We start from the raw sequence: 19473 nt of genomic DNA, 5'->3' as shown, positions 1-19473 counted from the left end.
GTTTAATCATAATTCAGTTAAGGTGGAAGACGAAAACCAGAGTCAAAATTGAGAATTGACATAATACTATTTTTTGAATAAGTAGGAAATGATTTTCTAAGATTTTCTCTTTTGAAATCACAAAACATTGTTACCTTCTTAAATTTCATTTTACCAATGTATCAAAAAGTTGCTGAAAAAGGAGCACAAGAATATTATGTATGAGATGACCTTACGTTGAGATGGCATGACTAAAAGTTCTTGAATAAAATAGATGTTTTAGGCTTTACTTAAAATACCAAAAGAAATGAATGTCTACCATGAATTTTAAATCTGATTTTAACTGAGCAAATAAACACAAAAACTAGTAGAAGTGTTCAAAACTTGTGTGTGTACTGCTTTGAAAGGAAGGAAAGCAGTGCAAAAGTGACTAATTATAATTAAACACTGAGAGATGAAAAGCAATCTTATGCACATTCTAATTTTAATAAATAAAAAGAATACTGCCAGTGAATTTTAAAGCCAAAGGTGAATTTCTGCCTTATGGTATTGAATTTGGTATTGTTTCTCTTGGAAAACACTTACAAATGAACAATACTCTGCCACAGTTTTATTTAGGAAAGTTATTTCTACTAAATAGTCTAGTATGCATTCCTGTGTATTTGTAAAAGTACAATGCCAATTGACAAATGCTTTCACTGGTACAACAGTGAGAAAAGTAAAGGAAAACCGTAAGTAAATGGTTAGAAATCAGAACAGTAAAGATACTTTTAAACTTGTGTAAATTTTATTAGCTTGAAATATGCTGGTGACTATTCTGATGGTTAAATATAATACTGTATATATTTAAACTAGAAAAACAAGGCAGTAAGTGTTAATGTTATCATTTAGGTTTGGTTTTAAATTTATTACCAATTTGAAATATTCATTTATTTAATACAAATTTCATAAACTGCAAGATTTTGTTTTCTAACTTATGCTCCACAATTCTATGAGGTACAACATACCTTGTTCTATTTCACTTAGCTTTATTATACTTCACAGATAACTGCGTTTTTTCCAAATCAAAAGTCTGTGACAATCCTATATCAAGCAACTCTGTTGGTGCCACGTGCTCATTTAATGTCTCTGGGTCACATTTTGGTAATTCTTCCAATATGGTAATCTGTGATTAGTGATCTTTGATGCTACTACTGTAATGGCTTTGGGGTGCCATGAATGTTGCCCATATCTAACTGTGAACTCAACCAATGAATGTGCGTTCTGATTGCTCCAAATCCAACTGTTCGCCTTGACTTTCCTTCTTGGGCCTCCCCATTACCTGAGGCAAAAATACTGAAATTAGGCCAATTAATAATCCTAATTAATGGCATCTAACTGTTCCAGTGAAAAAAAGTGATGTCTTTCACTTCAGGTCAAAAGCTAGAAATGATTAAGTTTAGTGAGGAAGGCATGTCAAAGGCTGCTTCCATACCATAAAGGTAAAACAAACAAGTGCTGACATAGAAGTTGCAGCAAGTTATTCAGAAGATCTAGCTAAGATCACTGATGAAGGAGGCTACAATAAGCAAGATATTCAATGTAGAGTTAACTCTGGAATAACATGGGTTTGAATTGTTTATATTCACTTATGCATGGGTTTTCTTCCACTTCTGCAAAAAAGACCCCTGAGCCTCCTCCTCAGCCTACTCAACATGAAGATGATACGAACGGAGACTTTTATGATGATCCACTTTCACTTAACTTTTAATAAATATATTTTCTCTTTCTTAGGTTTTTGTTATTATTATTATTATCTTTGAGACAGTGTCTCCCTCTGTCACCAGGCTGGAGTGCAGTGGCGCCATCACAGCTCACTGCAACCTCTTCCTCCCGGACTCAAGTGATCCTCCCACTTCAGCCTCCTGAATAGCTGGGACTACAAGCATGCACCACCATGCCCAGCTAATTTTTGTATTTTTTATAGAGATGGGGTTTTGCCATGTCACCCAGACTGGTCTCAAACTCCTGGACCCAAGCAATTGCCTGTCTCAACCTCCCAAAGTGCTGGGATTACAGGTGTAAGCCACTGTGCTTGGCCATGACTTTCTTAGTAATATTTTCTTTTCTGTAGCTTACTTTCTTCTAAGAATACAGTACACAACATATATATAACATTAAAATATATGTTATGTGGGGCTTTAACATGTCTGACTAGAGGCATCTGGTACTTGCTTCCTCCACAAAGAAGAACCAAAATAGCAAGTAGATAATCACACTTACAACAGATCATCTAAGAGAGAACACTGGAATTCAATAGAGAGGTGACAGGAAACACCTAAGGCAAGGAAGGAGAGGGATATGAGGCAGCCTACTCAGCTGAGATCAGCTGGGAGCCTGGAAAGGCTTCCCAGTATGGGAAAAGGGTAAGTGAGAGACCCCTAGTGGTTCACATTCCCACCATGGACTCCTGCAATCCTAGATTTAGGCGAATCCCTTGGCCCTTGGAGGCTCTGATAATAAAACAAGAAGTTACCTAGAAACCATGTGATTACACTGCCAGAGAAAAGGAACTCAAAATGATCCCACATACCCCTGAGGCCTAGGTAGCTACATCAAGGCACCATTTTGAGAGCCTAGTCTCCATTAGACTGGATCCTGCCCTGTGGCCCAGCAGCCCCTGCATCTCTACATCCTTGGGCTTCCATTCCATTCCTTCCATCCCTCACCCACAGCTGCCACTGCTGCTGGCTGCTGCCAACAGAGCTGAAGCACAAGCCATTGGTAGCATCCCCACTGCCTCCAGAAATGGTGCCACTGCACATTTTCCTGTGTGCTGAGGACAGACACCACCACATGAAGCTGCTACCTGGGGCTGAAGTGCATGCTCCCCAGCTGCCTGCTTATGGCTGCTGCACATTGAAAGCAACCACTCCCTCCCCAGCAGAAAGGCCACAGTGCAGTTGTTGCTATCCCTACCCAAGCAATTCACTGGGGAGCTGCGGGAAAACCCCTCCCTGTCTACCTCAGCCAGCATATGCAGGTATCACCAGGGTACTTGAGGATAGGTCCTGCTGGCCTGGCTCTGCCCTCCCCAGTGACCAAGCACATTCTCTGGAGGCCTGGAGATCACTCTGTCCTGTCCACCACTGTTGCCACCTGAGTACTTCCCATGAGGGCCTAAGGATGGGCCCACCCAACTTGCCACAACCACCACAGCTAGCACGTACTCCCATATACCACCTGCAGGCCTGGGGATGGGCCTACTCAGCCTGTCACAGCCACCGCCAATGCCAGCATACACCACTTGGGAGCCAGAGGGTTGTCCTGCCATTATTACTACCATCACTCATACCACGCCCATTGCCCAGGGAACCAAAGACCAGCCAATCTGCCTGCCTACCCACCTGGCCCTCTGCTGCCACTGCTGGCACCCAAGAAAGCCACCTGGAAACTCAAAAATTGGCATGCCTGGACTTGCTAAAACTAGTACTAGCCTATGCCAAATAGGGGGCCAAAGACAGGCAGACTTGGCCCACCATTGTCACCACAGAACCCAAAGGACTGGCCCACCTGGCATCTCCATCTCCAACAAAACTTTACTAAAGCCTCCACAAACAACCACACCCTAAGCTGCTGAGGAAATCATAGATACAACTGATGCTGTTTAAGGCTGAAGAAATTATATGGAGAGTACACTACTGCATGCACCCAGAATCAGGCCAAAGTGCCCAACCCAACAAACATCACAGACCCATCTTCATAAACGTATCCTCCACTACAAAAGCAAATTCCAAAAAATAGAAGAAGCATCAATTATACCAGATGTGCAGATATCAACACAAGGATACAGGAACCAAGAAAAAAAGAAAGCAAATATGATATGGCCAAAGAAACAAAATTATAGTCTAGCAGGAGATTCCAAAGAAAAAGAAATTTATGAAATCTTAGAGAAAGAATTCAAAATGATATTCAATAAATTCAGTAAGATATGAGAGAATTCAGATAATACAAAGAAATCAGAAAGCCAATTCAGAATGTGAATGAGAAATTTACTAAAGAGATATCATAGCAAACAAACAAACAAACAGGAATCATGAAATTGAAGAATTCATGGAATGAAATAAAAAAATACATTAGAAAGCTTCAACAATAGACCAGCTCAAGCAGAAGAAACAGTTTCAGAACTTGAAGAAAGGTCTTTTGAAACAACCCAGTAAGAAAATAATAAAGAAAAAAGAATATAAATAAATGAACAAAGTTCACATGACATAATGCACATCACATGGCGACTAAATATTTGAATTTTTAGTGTCCCTGATGATGATGAGAAAACAAAAGAGACAGAAAACCTATTTACCAAATAATAGCTGGACATTTCCCAAGTCTAGTAAGTGATTTAGACATCCTGATACAGGGAGCTCAGAGATCCCTAAAGAGATACAATTTCAAAAGGTCTTCTCCAAAGCACATTATAGTCCAATTGTCAAAAGTTAAAGACAATGAGAGAATTCAAAAAGAAAGCAAAAGAAAAACATCTAACTACTTATATGGAAAACCCAATCAGACTAGTAAGGGATTTCTCAGCACGAACATTATAGGCCAGTGGAGAATGAGATGCCACATCCAAAGAAAAAAAAAAAAAAAAAATGGTTGACCGAGGATAATTTACCCAACAAAGTTATCCTTCATGAATGGAGGAGAAATAGTCTTTCCCAGACAAGTAAAAGCTGAGGAAATTCATCACCTCTAGACCAGTTTCACAAGAAATACTTAAGGGAGTCCTATACTTGGAAGCAAAAGAATGCTATCTCCAATCATGAAAATACCTGAAAGTATAAAATCTGCTGGTAGAGCAAACACACATATAAGAAAGAGAAATAACTCAAATGTTATCACTACAGAAGACCATCAAACCACAATGATAAAAATAAGAGAGAGAAAGGAACAAAGGATAGACAAAACAACCAGAAGTCCATTAATATAATGACAGAAATAAGGCCTCATGTATCAATAATAACCCTGAATGTAAACAGATGAAATATTCCACTTAAAATATATAGATTGGCTGAACGGTTTAAAAACATGACTCAACTATATGCTGCTTACAGGAATCTCATCTTATCTGCAAAGACACATACAGACTAAAAATAAAGGAATGGGAAACAATATTCCATGCAAAGGAAAATCAAAAACAAGCAGGAGTAGCCATACTTATATCAGATAAAACAGACTTTAAGTCAAAATCAATAAAAACAAAAGACAAAGAAGGTCTTCATGATAAAGGGATCAACTCAGCAAGAGAGAATAACAATTCTAAATATATATGCACTCAGCACAGGAGCACCTAGATATATAAAGCAACTATTATTAGATTATTATATCTAAAGGCACCAATAAACTCCAATAGAGTAACAGTTAGGAATTTAAACACCCCACATCAGTATTAGATCATCTAGACAGAAAATTAACAACAACAACAAAAAATTGAATTTAAACTGTATTTTAGACAAAATGGTTCTAACAGACATTTATAGAATATTTCATCCAATAGCTATGGAATATGCATTCTTCTTAATCAGCACATGGAACATTCTCCAAGATAAGTTATGACACAAAATAAGTCTCAGCAAGACAACGATGACTATTTTCATCACTTCTATTCAACACAGTACCGGAAGTCCTGAACAGAGCAATTAGGCAAGAGAAAAAGTAACGGGCATTCAAATTTGAAAAGAAGAAATCAAACCATCCTTTTTTACAGGTGACATAATCTTATATCCAGAAAAACCTAAAGACTCCACCAAAGACCTCTTAGATCTGATAAATTCAGTAAAGTTGCAGGCTATAAAATCAACATTAAAAATCAGTAGTGTTTATATACAGCAATGATGAACTAGCTGAGTAAAAACTCAAGAAGGCAATCCTATTCACAATGTAAACAAAGAGGTGAACAACCTCTATAAGGAAAACTACAAAACAGTGATGAACAAAATTGAATAAAACATAACCAGAGGGAAAGACATACAATGCTCATTGACTGAAAAAATTAACATTGTTAATATCATCATATTACCCAAAAGCAATCTACAGATTCAATGCAATCCCTATCAAAACACCAATATCGTTTTTCACAGCAACAGAAAAAGAATCCTAAAATTCATATGGAACCCTAAAAGAGCCTGAATAGATTAAGCAAATCCTAAAGAAAGAGGACAAAGCTGCAGGCATCACACTACCTAACTTCAAAAGAGCATGGTATTGGTATAAAAACAGATGCATAGACCAGCGGAACAGAATAGGAAACCCAGAAACAAATTCATGTACTTACAGCCAACTGATTTTCAAAAAAGGTGCCACAAACACACACTGGAGAAACACACACTCTCTTCCAAAAAAAAAAAAAAAAAATGGTGCTGGAACAACAGAATATCCATCTGCAGAAGCATGAAACAGGACTTCTATCTCTCACTACATAAAAAAAAGAATTAAAGGTATATTAAAGGCCTAAATGTTAAAACCCAAAGCTATAAAATGACTACAAGAAAATGCAGGGAAACACTTCGGAGCACTGAATATGTGCCTTAGATGGTTTGGTTGTATTTGTTAATTGGTCAGAGGCTGGAATAATGGATTCTTCTTAGCCATACTTTCTAATCTTAGCTTCTGAAAGAAAAAAATAAACTGAACTGAGTTAATATATATTAGATTTTAGGTATAATTTAGATATTTTAATATTTTTATATCATTAACAAGTTGCCTCATTTGGTAAATAAGTAACAAGGAATTACATAATAATAACTAACATCTACTTACATTTGCATGTTTTTAATCTTCACAGCCTAAGTGGCAGGTACTGTGTATTAAAAATAATATTCGTGTTAAATGTTAAAAATTGTTCAGAGAGTCATTTAAAATATCTGGTGTATAGATTGTTTCAAGAAATAACAAACAAACAATAGTAGTATCAATAATAGTAAAGATACTTATAATAAATGAAGTAAAAACAAGTAATTTTTGATTGTGTGAAGATGGGTAAGATTGCAATTTCAAAATAAAACATATTTTATGGGCAAGATCTCAAGTGGGAGAGAATAGAGATCGAGAAGAAATTCAAACAATGAAAAGTGACAAATCTGACAGGTATTTTATCCCTTTAGGGCCTGTATTATATACCCAAATTAGAAAAGCACAGACCAGTCACAAAGTCTGAGACAGGAGTATATTTAGGTTTCTTTATGAGACTATTACTATTTTATCGATCAAATCTGGGTCGACCACAGTTGAAGTTTAACATAAAATAATCTGGGTGATAGTAAATTAGACATAGTTGGAATTTACCTGGGAGGAAAGCTTTATTATTAATACAGATTAAAAGGACCTATATAAGATGCCGAATTACATAGCAGTAATTGATTTATATATTTTACTTTAAACTAAAGTAGGTATCAACAGATATGATTCTTTTCAAGAAAATAATTACAAAATCCTCTTCACTTAAGTGCCCCTGGAAGCATTAATACTTGGAACCAATATTCACATAACTCTGCCCATAACACATCAAATTTAATGAAAGGTGAAAATTTTAACAATCCATCAGTTATTGTAGACTTAATTACTGACCCTAAATCAGTTGACAAGGCATTTTGTTAGTTGTCCACTTCGTATGTATGTTAACTTACTGCTTAGTAATGTGTATTACAGTGTCATAAGAACACTTAGCTTATTCAGTTGGGTAAGTCTAGTTTACAACCTGTAAAAATGCCTATGTGATAGTTTATATTTGGCATATTTTATTGCCTGGCCTTCAAAAGTCTTTCTTCATCCAAAAGCCAGATGTATTTAATTTTTAAGACTTATGTTAAGACTGAAAACAGGCATAAAAATTCTATTTGTGTAATACTGTATTCCCTAGCTCTGAATGGTATCTTTATTAATAGAGTGTTTTGACTACAATTTGGTAACTATTTACTGAATAATGGTAATAGAAAAGAAGGCCAACTGGAAAAAAAAAAAAAAACCAGCTTCTAACAGAATGCACAAGGAGATATTACAATTTGTAACTTCTAGATAAATTATGAATCAAATTTTTAGGACTTATCAACTTGAAAGGCTGTTAAAATAGACGAAAATATTCCTGGAGCTCAACTGGCTAAACTGTCTAAAAGTAAAATAGTTGACCATTTATTTACTGACACATATCCAACTTATCTTCATGGAAGATGTTAATGGTCTATGATTAAATTAGTAAAGATACTTCTACCATCTTATTTTTCTGAGGACTTATATATCATAGTAATATTGCTTTTCTTTTCTGACAGGCTTCAAAACCCTCATTTTGTTAGGTTTCTACCTAAGTAGCTACTAAGAATGCTTATAAGGGTCTTTACAGTTCTGTTAGACATAATTCTATAATAATCTTTATATAAAGCATAAATTCTATGGTTTTTCACAGATTTCACATTAAAAGCATACTTTTAGTATTTAGAATGTATCATTACCATGCAAAGTACAAAATCTCGTTCAAAAGAAGAATAGAGATTTTACTACACCATATTAAATTGCCTTTTTTTTTGTTACATATGAAAATTGGTGAGAGGCAAATGTAACTTGCTTTAAAATTATTTTATCTTACAGATCTATTATGTAAGCAATGGGAATACTCATAGTATTTACTTTTTCAGAGGCTGTTGAATCTAAGTTGTTTGTGGACATGGACTCTGGAATATAGTATAGTAAGGACTGACTGTTAATTCCCTTAAGTTTAATCCATTAATTTTTCCTAGTGTGATGGTTAATTATTTTTTTTTTTTTTTTCTTTTTTTTTTTTTTTTTTTTGAGACGGAGTCCCGCTCTGTCGCCCAGGCTGGAGTGTAGTGGCCGGATATCAGCTCACTGCAAGCTCCGCCTTCCAGGTTCACGCCATTCTCCTGCCTCAGCCCCCGAGTAGCTGGGACCACAGGCGCCTGCCACCTCGCCCGGCTAGTTTTTTGTATTTTTTAGTAGAGACGGGGTTTCACCGTGTTAGCCAGGATGGTCTCGATCTCCTGACCTCGCTATCCGCCCGTCTCGGCCTCCCAAAGTGCTGGGATTACAGGCTTCAGCCACCGCGCCCGGCCAATTATTTTTTCAGTTTTCCAATTTCCTCAATTTTTTTTCCTGAATACCTTAGTAGCTACTTACATTGGGGGAAAGAGGAATGTAGTGAAGTCAAAAATTTATATTTGAAGAATCACAAAATTAAAAGGAACGAATCAGAGAAAATTAACAATGGAGATATAATGCAATAAAAACACAATGTAAAATAAAGCTACATTAAAACATCATTGCTAAAAAAACCTAACTTCATTATTTTATAATCATAGGTATACCAAAATTTTAAACCGCTTTTAAAATCTAGTCATAATATGCATATTATTTGTATCTATTTTTTTAAATATATAATAATCTATTAGATACTGCAAACACTATCAGAAAATAGAATATATAATAACTCCTTATGTTCTAGTAAGTATTATCTGTTAGAAGAAGGGGTTGGTATAATAGAACGTTTCTGTAATATTGTTTACTGGCTTATATTTATTCCATTACATAGTTAATTCCTAAAGCTGAAACAATCATTACATTTTGATGTTCATCTGTTTTATTGAACTACCCACAGGGAGATTTATGGGAATGCTATCATGTCAAGGTCGTAGGATTAAGTGAACAGTGATGACAGTAAACAACCCAATTCTCTATATTCCAAAGAGTTTAACTCAGTTACTTAAAATGCCATAAACATAAATAGTCTTCTCTCTGTATAATGTATCCATGACAGATGACTTCAAAATACAGCACTCTAAGGCAATGGCACTTTCCAACTACGCAGGCAAGCCTTATTATTGACAAATGACACTAACTTACTTGTGAGCACAAATATCAGAAAATGCTCCACAATCTAATGCATACAATTTGAGTGTACATATAATATAGAACAATATCACTGTAAACTAATTTACTCTTCACTTATGAAAACAAAATACATGTTGTTATAAAAGAGGATATCTATAGAGAAAAGGCAGTCAGAATTCAAATTTCTAAACCTTTTAACATGCACTTTCATAATTTTCCAAAAATTTTATGAGTAGAACACTTTGTTTTAGAAAATGTGATGATATAGAAACAAAAAAGATCTAAACCAAAGAGCAAGCTTCTAAAACAAAAGTCACAGCGAGTATCAAGAGATTTATCTCACTAGCCTAATAATGTTCCATCTTCAATGATTTCAACAAAAATGCCTTAGAATCTGACAAGATTCCAGATGTTACTTTTGAAAATACTTTTTGGTTGGGCGTGATGGCTCTCGCCTATAATCCCAGCACTTTGGGAGGCTGAGGTGGGCAGATCATGAGATCAGGAGATCGAGACCATCCTGACTAACATGATGAAACCCCGTCTGTACTAAAAAATAGAAAAAATTAGCTGGGTGTGGTGGCAGGTGCCTGTAGTCCCAGCTGCTTGGGAGGCTGAGGCAGGAAAATGGCATGAACCTGGGAGGTAGAGCTTGCAGTGAGCTGAGATCGCGCCACTGCACTCCAGACTGGGCAATAGAGCGAGACTCTGTCTCAAAAAACAAATAAACAAACGAACAAAAAACAAAAAAACAAACAAAAAAGAAAAACACTTTTTGGTTTGGTAAATGTATATTGTAATAAGCAGCTAAGTTATAGACTAAGGGACTGTGATAGCCTCACTTTAACTACAGATGTTTGTTGCGAATGGGTCAAAAATTTTAAATGTCATGCCATTTGTAAGCCAAGGAGCAGTTTCATTAATGTAGGAAATGCAAAAACTAATTTTTATTTTAAAACTAATGACTTTTCTGTTGCTGAAAAGTAGTTTAATATTTGTGAGAGTTATTTTATATTTACATGCTGATTTTCTTCATTATTTGCTGTTTCATGTAATTCTAATCTATGTATTATGCATTTTACAAAGTATCGTACTTCTGACTTACTAATTATCTGAATTTGTAAAAATCTATATATTTTAGAAAAAATGCATCAGAAATGATCATGGCAATCAACTGGCTCATAGAGGTTTCCGCCTAATTTCCTTCATGTCCAAATAACAGACATTTTTGATGCTGACCCATCCAATCATTATTGATCTGCATCACTAAGTGCTTTCAAATAGTTTCTCTTACCAAGGTGATCTGTATTAGAGTTCTATCAGGGTCAATGAATGTTGACTGGCTTTTAAAGCTCTGTCATTCCATAATATATTTTCAACTCCTCTCCCTTTGCACCTGCATTATGTTTTGTTTTAAGGAAGATCAACTTTGAGATGGGATTCTTTTAAGGGTCCTGTTAAATCAGGCAATACTATCTTATACCTCTCCTCATTTGGGATTATCTGTCAGCCTCACAGGCCATTTCACTTATTTACTGAAGACTTTTAGAAGATGCTGACAATCTTCCTTTCCTGGATTTATCTTGGGTAAATCAACAGAAGATTCCATCCTTTCAGTTTCATAATCTGATTACCATGATCTTCAATCCCCTTACTCACTTTCATGACAACATTCTAGATTTGTCAATCTTGTATTAATTGCTGTATTCTGAATCTTAAATTGAAACATCCTACAATGTTCCATCCTTTTAAAACACTGATGCTTGTTTCCTTAACTGCTTAACTTTCTGCTCATCAATCTCCTTCTTTCTTTACTTACCTTCTTTAACTATCTCAGACTAAGTACACTCTATTACTTTGACCACTTCTTTGCTTGCATCTTAATATTTACCTTATTCTTTTGCCTTGGTGAACCCACCCAGCAAGACACAGCCCTGGAAGAACCCATCTTCAAACTATTTTCAGTGCTTGGAAGAAGAGAGCATATACTCTACATGTATTGTTGGACTTGCTGATAGACTATTTGTGTATGTGGGTTGTATAGGCAGATAAAGGGCTGAAGGAAAGAAGAAATCAAGGATGTTTCCTAGATGCCCTTCTCTGGGAAAATGGGAGAGATGAAATTTGTTGGCCATAAGAGAAATATGTTTTGGATATGTCTGAGAAGGTTATCACATGCATAAGTAGTGACCTCATGTCACATGGAGCTATTTCTATTTTCAACTTCCTGGTAGACATTTCCACCAGAACATGCCACAGGCAAGGCAAACTCAACATAATCATATTCCTTTGTATACCAGTTCCTTCTGCATTTTTCAGTTCCAAGAGTGGCACCACCATTCACCCAGTGAAGGATGACAGCAACATTCCTGATTCTTTCCTATTTATTCAATCAGTAAGTCACAATGATTCCACCTAAAGTGAGATTTATGTTTTCTGTTCATTAGAACATTTAGAATTAATCATTTAGCTAGAACATGATGAGTTAAATGCCAAAGGTTCAAATATCCAAGGGAGAAGAAAAAATTGTTCCATGGTTATATAGTACCTTTGAATCAGATAGATGTTTTAGGACGGTTCTAGAAAGGGAAGCCAGGGAATCCAAATGGATCAGAAAAATAAGCAAAATTTCCACTTCATCCTATGCCAACCCCTTCAGAACAAGCAGGATCTTGAATTCAGGAGACCTGAGAATTCCCTTATCTTCTCAACAGATACAAGAACTGTTAGTAGATGAACTATCCTAGAAGAGAGGATGGACAGGAAGGCCTTTTGGGGTGAGGAAGTTGAAGTAATCAGGATTCAGGTAGTTAATTCCAAGGCTGGGAAGGTAATATAAGAAAGGGGTCCTAAAAGTGATAGGGTACATTTACTTTTAATGAAATGGCTGGAACCCATATGGCCATGCCCTAGGTACTACAGCTCCTTGCCTTAATTTAGAAACTAATGTAGCATTTTGGCCAGAAACAGACATACCTTTAAGAATAAATCAAACATGCTCCTAGACTCCAGAGTGAAATAAGAATCCCAGGGCTCTACACCAGTAAAATTATTAAAATATCTGTCTAATCCTGGAGTGTGTATGTGTTTGGGGCTCTATAAATAATTGGGATTAAATTTTCTACCAGCCCCATGGAAGGGCTAGGAGCAAATTAAACTGGATTTAAATAAATGCCTTAGTATAGTAGCTGCAGTTCGCATCCACCATAAACGGCAATGGTGAAGGTCTGAGGATAGGGGAAACAGGATTGGGACCAGGAAGTGAAAGTGAATAGACTGCATGAGAATATTCTAAACCTAGAATTTGCTGAAAAAGCATATAATTTTTACTTTACAGTTCCACCGGGTCATTGCTTACTTTAGGTTTTAGTACTTACCTTATGTCACTTTAAGTTATTATTTTGTGCTGATAATCTTTATTCTAATTTATTTTAATTATTATTTTGACTTTAAATTCTTGAAACAGTGAGTTTAAGAACTCTTGTTTTGGAAGTGTAGAATATCAAATTGGAATAAAAAAAATATGTTCTCATTTGAACCTGTTATGTACATTTACATGGCTCTCATAAAACTATAACATAGCCTTTTGTGAAGCTTTATAGCCATTAAAAATATAATCTATGATGTAAATATATTTATTTCCGAAGCATGTTTGTTTGGTGGGCATGGGTAAGTCATCTTAGATCTCACAGTGTTACTGAGATCACAATTGGTAGACTGTTTAGTGTAACTCAATTACTGTCAGTATACTTGTAACAACTATATTCATTGAGTGTAGAGCACATTTCTAAGTAAAACCTTGACATTTTAAATTATATAAAAATTGCTGGGAAAGTTTTTTTTTCTCATTTTAATAATTCATAATCTTTATTAGAGAATGGTAAATTTACTGTAGGATTATGTAAAACACACATGTACACATACACACACATATATAAACACATCTAGTACAAATTAACCTATTTATAGGTATCGCTATAGAGAAAGCTAATCCAATTTATGGTCTTGAGACTCTATGACCAACATAACATAATAGTGTTTGCATAGAAATAACTGATAATCTGAGCTGTAACTTATTTATCTTTATAACAACAATTAAATAATATTTGATAGAAATCTTTATAATAAATATATAATGCAGAGAGTGATAAATACTAGTGTTAACACCTGAAGAACTACCTGTAAAACCTTTTCCAGGTCATGTATTTTTAAAGTTTTAAAACATTTTCAAATTTACATATAGTAAAATTCACACTCTGACTTACAATTGTATAAATCTTGACAAATGCATACCGGCATAAAACCACTACCCCAATCAAAATATAGGATAGCTCCATCATCCCGAAAAGCTCTCTCATGTGGCCACTTTTCTAGTCAAATCCTCCCCCCTCAGGTGTTAACCCTTGAAAACCACTGCTCTGTTTGCCTACAGTAATGAAGCATCTGTCAAAATATTTAGGTTGCTTTTCTTAATTACAATATTTGTTTCTCATTGTTAAAAGTATTTTTTCCCAGTCTATGGTTTTCCCAATCTGAAGGAATGTGGCTTTCTCTCAACAGTCTTTCACAGAAAAAATGTTTTAAATTATTTTTTCTTTTATGGATCAGACTTTTGTTACTGTATTTAATAACTCTTTGCCCAAAACAAGCAAGGTCACAAAGATTTTTCTCCTATGTTTTTGACTAGAAGTCTTATGGTGTTACATTTTTGTATTTAAGTCTATGGCCCATTTGGAGTTAAGTTTTGCATAGGGTCCGTGGTGCAGGCAACTTCCGATTTTTGCACATGGATGTTCAATTGTTCCTGCGCTATTTGCTGAAAAAACCATCATTTCTCCACTACATTGCCTTGCACTGTTGAGGGAAAAACAAAACAAAACAAAGAATGCTTCTTCATTCTTAAAGTTCTATGTTTTGTTCCCCTTCTACCTGAAAGAGATCCTCTGGAATTTCTTTGAGAACATTTCTGTTGGTGAAGAATTCTCTTAATACTTCATTGAGAATGTTTTAATTTTGCCTTCATTTCTAAAGAATATTTTTGCTGAATGCTGAATTCTGGGTTGCCAGTTATTTTTCCGGCCTCCACTTATCTCTGATAAAAAAGTTATCTTTTGAATTGTTGCCTATTATAGGTAACATGTTGTGTTTTCCTGTATTTTCTTTCGAGATTTTTTCTTTACCTTGATTTTCAGAAGATTAATTAGGATGTGTCTAGATTTAGCTTTAATTGTATAATTGTATTTATACTGTTTGTCACCTCTGAGCTTCTTGAGTCTCTAACTTGACATCTTCCACCTAATTTGATACATTTTCAACCATTTTTTTCTGTAAATAATGTTTCTGTACCAATTTCTTTCTCCTTTTCTTCTGATGATTCAGTGTTCAAACTCAGACGTTTTGTGTGATATTATCCCAGAGGTGCCTGAAGCTATCTTAATTTTTCCCTCAATCTGATTTCTCTCTTTTCTTCAATTATAAAATTTTGTTTGATCTATCTTCAAAATCATTTACTCTTTCCTCTGTCATCTTCATTCTACCATTGAGCTTATCCAGTGAATATTTCATTTTAGGTGATGGATTTTCATTTTTTGTTTTTTTATATACTTTTATTTCCCTGCTGAGATCTATCAGTCTATTCATTTAAAAGTATTTACCTTTACTTCATGGAAGGTGCTTTACTTCATAAAGGTGCTTTTAAGTCTTTGTTAGTTCCAACATTTCAGTCATCTTGAGATTGGCATCTGTTAACTCTCTGTCCTTGAGAAATGGTGAGATTTTCCTTTGTATATTGAGGAATTTTGGACTGTATCCTGGACATTTATAATATTACCTTGTAGTACACTGATCATGTTAACTTCCTCTGTAGAATATTTGTTTATTTTTGTTCTGGAAGTCAACTGAATCTTTTAGGTTCAGACAAGTTCTTCCATGCCTTCAGTGGGTGGCAGGTCCAAAGTCACTTCAGTTTGGGCCTTGGATTTGGGAAACCTAAGAATACTTTTTAAAGCCCCAGATTTCCAAGTCGTCAGTCTTCTTCTTAATTCACAGTTCTTTGTATTTCATTATTCTAATGGCCAGTTTTTATAATCAATACAATAATCAGTAATTAGTCATTGAAATGACTACAAGCTTTAGGGTCAGATCAATCTAGACTCAAATCCTACTTTTGTTTCTATTACTTAGCTGTGTAATACTGGGCAAGACATTTGATCTCTATGAATCTCACATTTTTTAATCCGTAAAACAGAAAAAATAATGTCTTCCTTACAGTTGTTAGGATGAAAACAAGACATTCCAAGTGAAGTCTCAATATAGTTACCATCAATACATAGCTGTGCTCCCAACATCTTACCAGAAAACAAAACCTTAATAGTTATGCTTATATGAAAATGAATAATAAAAACTGAGATCACACACACACACACACACACACGTCTATTAAACTCAAGGGGCTATTAAAACCTGTTCACTTAAATTAGGCTGTATGGCTTAATTAGTTTAAGCAATAGGAAATATGATCCAGAAAGCTAAAATAAACAAAGAAAAACTATATACATTGAGCATTATTTAACAACACGGAATCTCGAAATATGCATGTTAAAGGATCTCTCGTAGTTTTCCTCAACACAGAAATAAAGATCAACATTATTAATTCAAACGCTAAAATCCCTACGCTTAGGAAGCTGCAAGTATGTTGAAAGAGATAGGCACATTCACATGGCTATAAAACATTAAGTGATATATCACAGATAATTTCAATACAGATAACAACAACAAAATATGGGGAAGCAGTGTTAGAAAAGATAGAGAAAGCCAAGGGATGCTATAGAAAAAGGTGACATTTGAACTCGGCTATAAATAAGGTGACTATATTTTCCTATTTGTCCTGCATATGTATCTTCATATAACAGCCAGACTGATGTTGTTAAAACATAAATCAGATCATGTTATTCTCCTGTTCAAATCCTTCTTTGCTTTTCATGCTACTTAGGATAAAGTCACAAATCCTTAACACGATCGAACAGTACTTTTAATCATCTGGCATGTTATTCTCCAGTCTCCTCTCAAGCCACTACCCCCAATATTCACTAAGCTCCAGACAAACTACCTTCCTTTTTGTTCATTTTGTTTTTTAAGCCCAGAGTCTCTGTAATATTTCTCTTTTGAATGGTTTACATGCCACTCTTTGCTAAAGATGCGCTACTCATCTCTTTATTCAGCTTAGACAGAGCTCCTTCAAACAAGTCTTTCCTCACTCTCTAATTTAAAATAAAGCTCCTCTGTTTTACACGCTCCTTCAAAGTACCTGGCACTTTTGTCTCCTATCATTTGCCAACGTTTTATATCTTTATTTCCATTTTTTTTTTTTTGAGATGGAGACTTGCTCTGTCGCCCAGACTGGAGTGCAGTGGCACAATCTCGGCTCACTGCAACCTCTGCCTCCCAGGTTCAAGTGATTCTCCCGTTTCAGACTACTGAGTAGCTGGGATTACAGACACACACCACCATGCCTAGCTAATTTTTATATTTTTAGTAGAGACAGTATTTCACCATGTTGGCCAGGCTGATCTCAAACTCCTAACCTCAAAGTAATCTGCCCATCTCAGCCTCCCAAAGTGCTGGGATTACAGATTTAAGCCACCACGCCTGGCCTATTTCTATAATTATTAATTCAATATCAATCTCTTCTACTAGACTATAAGCTCAGTTGGGGAGAAAGTATATCTGTTTTGCACAAATAGGAGCTCAAGAATTATCTGTTGAGGCTGGCATGGTGGCTCACTCCTATAATCCCAGTACTGTGGGAGGTCGAGGCGGGCAGATCACTTGAGGCAGGGAGTTCAAGACCAGTCTGGCCAACATAGTGAAACCCCGTCTCTACCAAAAATACAAAGAATTAGCCGGGTGTGGTGGTGTGTGCCTGTAATCCCAGCTACTCTGGAGGCTGAGGCAAGAGAATTGCTTGAACCCGGAAGGTGGAGATTACAGTGAGCCAAGATCGTGCCATTGAACTCCAGCCTGGGTGACAGTGTGAGACTCCATCTCAATTAAAAGAAAGAGAATTATCTGTTGATAAAATGAATAAAATCAATACATTACAACTATATATTAGAAGTTAAAGAGTGATTAAGCAGACAGAAAACATTTTTTTTTTTTTTTTGAGGCAGAGTCTCGCTCTGTCGCCCAGACTGGAGTGCAGTGGCGCAATCTCGGCTCACTGCAAGCTCCGCCTCCCGGGTTCACGCCATTCTCCTGCCTCAGCCTCCCGAGTAGCTGGGACTACAGGCGCCCGCCACCTCGCCCGGCTAGTTTTTTGTATTTTTAGTAGAGACGGGGTTTCACCATGTTAGCCAGGATGGTCTCAATCTCCTGACCTCGTGATCTGCCCGTCTCGGCCTCCCAAAGTGCTGGGATTACAGGCTTGAGCAGAAAACATTTTTAAAAGGCTCTTTGCAAAGAGCAGACTAACAGAAAAAAGAAGAGACTACTAACGAGCATTGGATATCTATTGTGTCTGACATTATATTAAGCATTTTGCACACAGTATTTCACATCTTCATATTAATATAACCCAATTTAGTAGAAGCTTTTCATCCCATTTTCTGAATGAGAAAAGGTGAGCATCAGGAAGGTAAAATCTTTGCTCAAAAGACATGAAATCAACAAAAATGGTCATAAATGAGAGACTGCATAAAGAAAATGTGGTACATATACATGATGGAATACAATGCACCATAACAAAAAATGATACCATGTCCTTTGCAGGGACAAAGATGGAGCTGGGGGCCATTATCCTTAGAAACTAACACAGAAACAGAAAACCAAATACCATGAGTTCTCACTTACAAGTGGGAGCTAAATGATGAGAACACATGGACATATAGAGGAGGAGAACACACACGGGGGCCTACGACAGGGTGGAGGGTAAGAGGAGGGAGAAGATCAGGAAAAATAACTGACAGATAATAGGCTTAATTCCTGGGCAATGAAATAATCTATATAACAACCCCCCACAAGTGTTCCTATGTAACAAACCTGCACATGTACCACTGAACTTAAAAGTTAAAAAAACAACAAAAAAGAAGAAAAACAAAAACACCTATTTTTTCGAGATTACATAACTTACAAGTCACACAGCTAGTAAGTAATTGAGCTCTTAATGTTGATTATAAAGCTCAAATTCTATGTGGAAAGATTATTTTATCAAAACTAGCTTACATGCCATTTACACATGGTGCCATGATACATGTGTATGGAAACTTTCATGGATTCATTAATTTTTAAATTATGTGTTGAACAATTCTTATATGCAAAGTTCTATGCACTGGGGATATACCAGTAAATGACAGTCCATAATATCAGGTAAAAAATACTTAAACACTAAATTATATGCCAAGTGATAGATGCTATGAAGAAGATTAAAGCATTGAAAATTGAGGGAGTGATGAAGGGAAAAATGCGGTGTGCAATTTTTGATAGAATGGTCAGAGAAGTCCACTCTAATGAGGAAACACTTGTGCAAAGACCTATCTGAGTATATCATACAGAAGGAACAGCATACAAAAGGAGGAAGTGCTTGGCCTGTATACAAAACAGACAGAAGCCAGGGTGGCTGTGGTG

This window comes from Rhinopithecus bieti, unplaced genomic scaffold (genome assembly GCF_001698545.2).
Source record: "Rhinopithecus bieti isolate Rb0 unplaced genomic scaffold, ASM169854v2 scaffold_54450, whole genome shotgun sequence".
Lineage (NCBI taxonomy): Eukaryota > Metazoa > Chordata > Mammalia > Primates > Cercopithecidae > Rhinopithecus > Rhinopithecus bieti.
Note: the sequence above shows the minus strand (reverse complement) of the source record.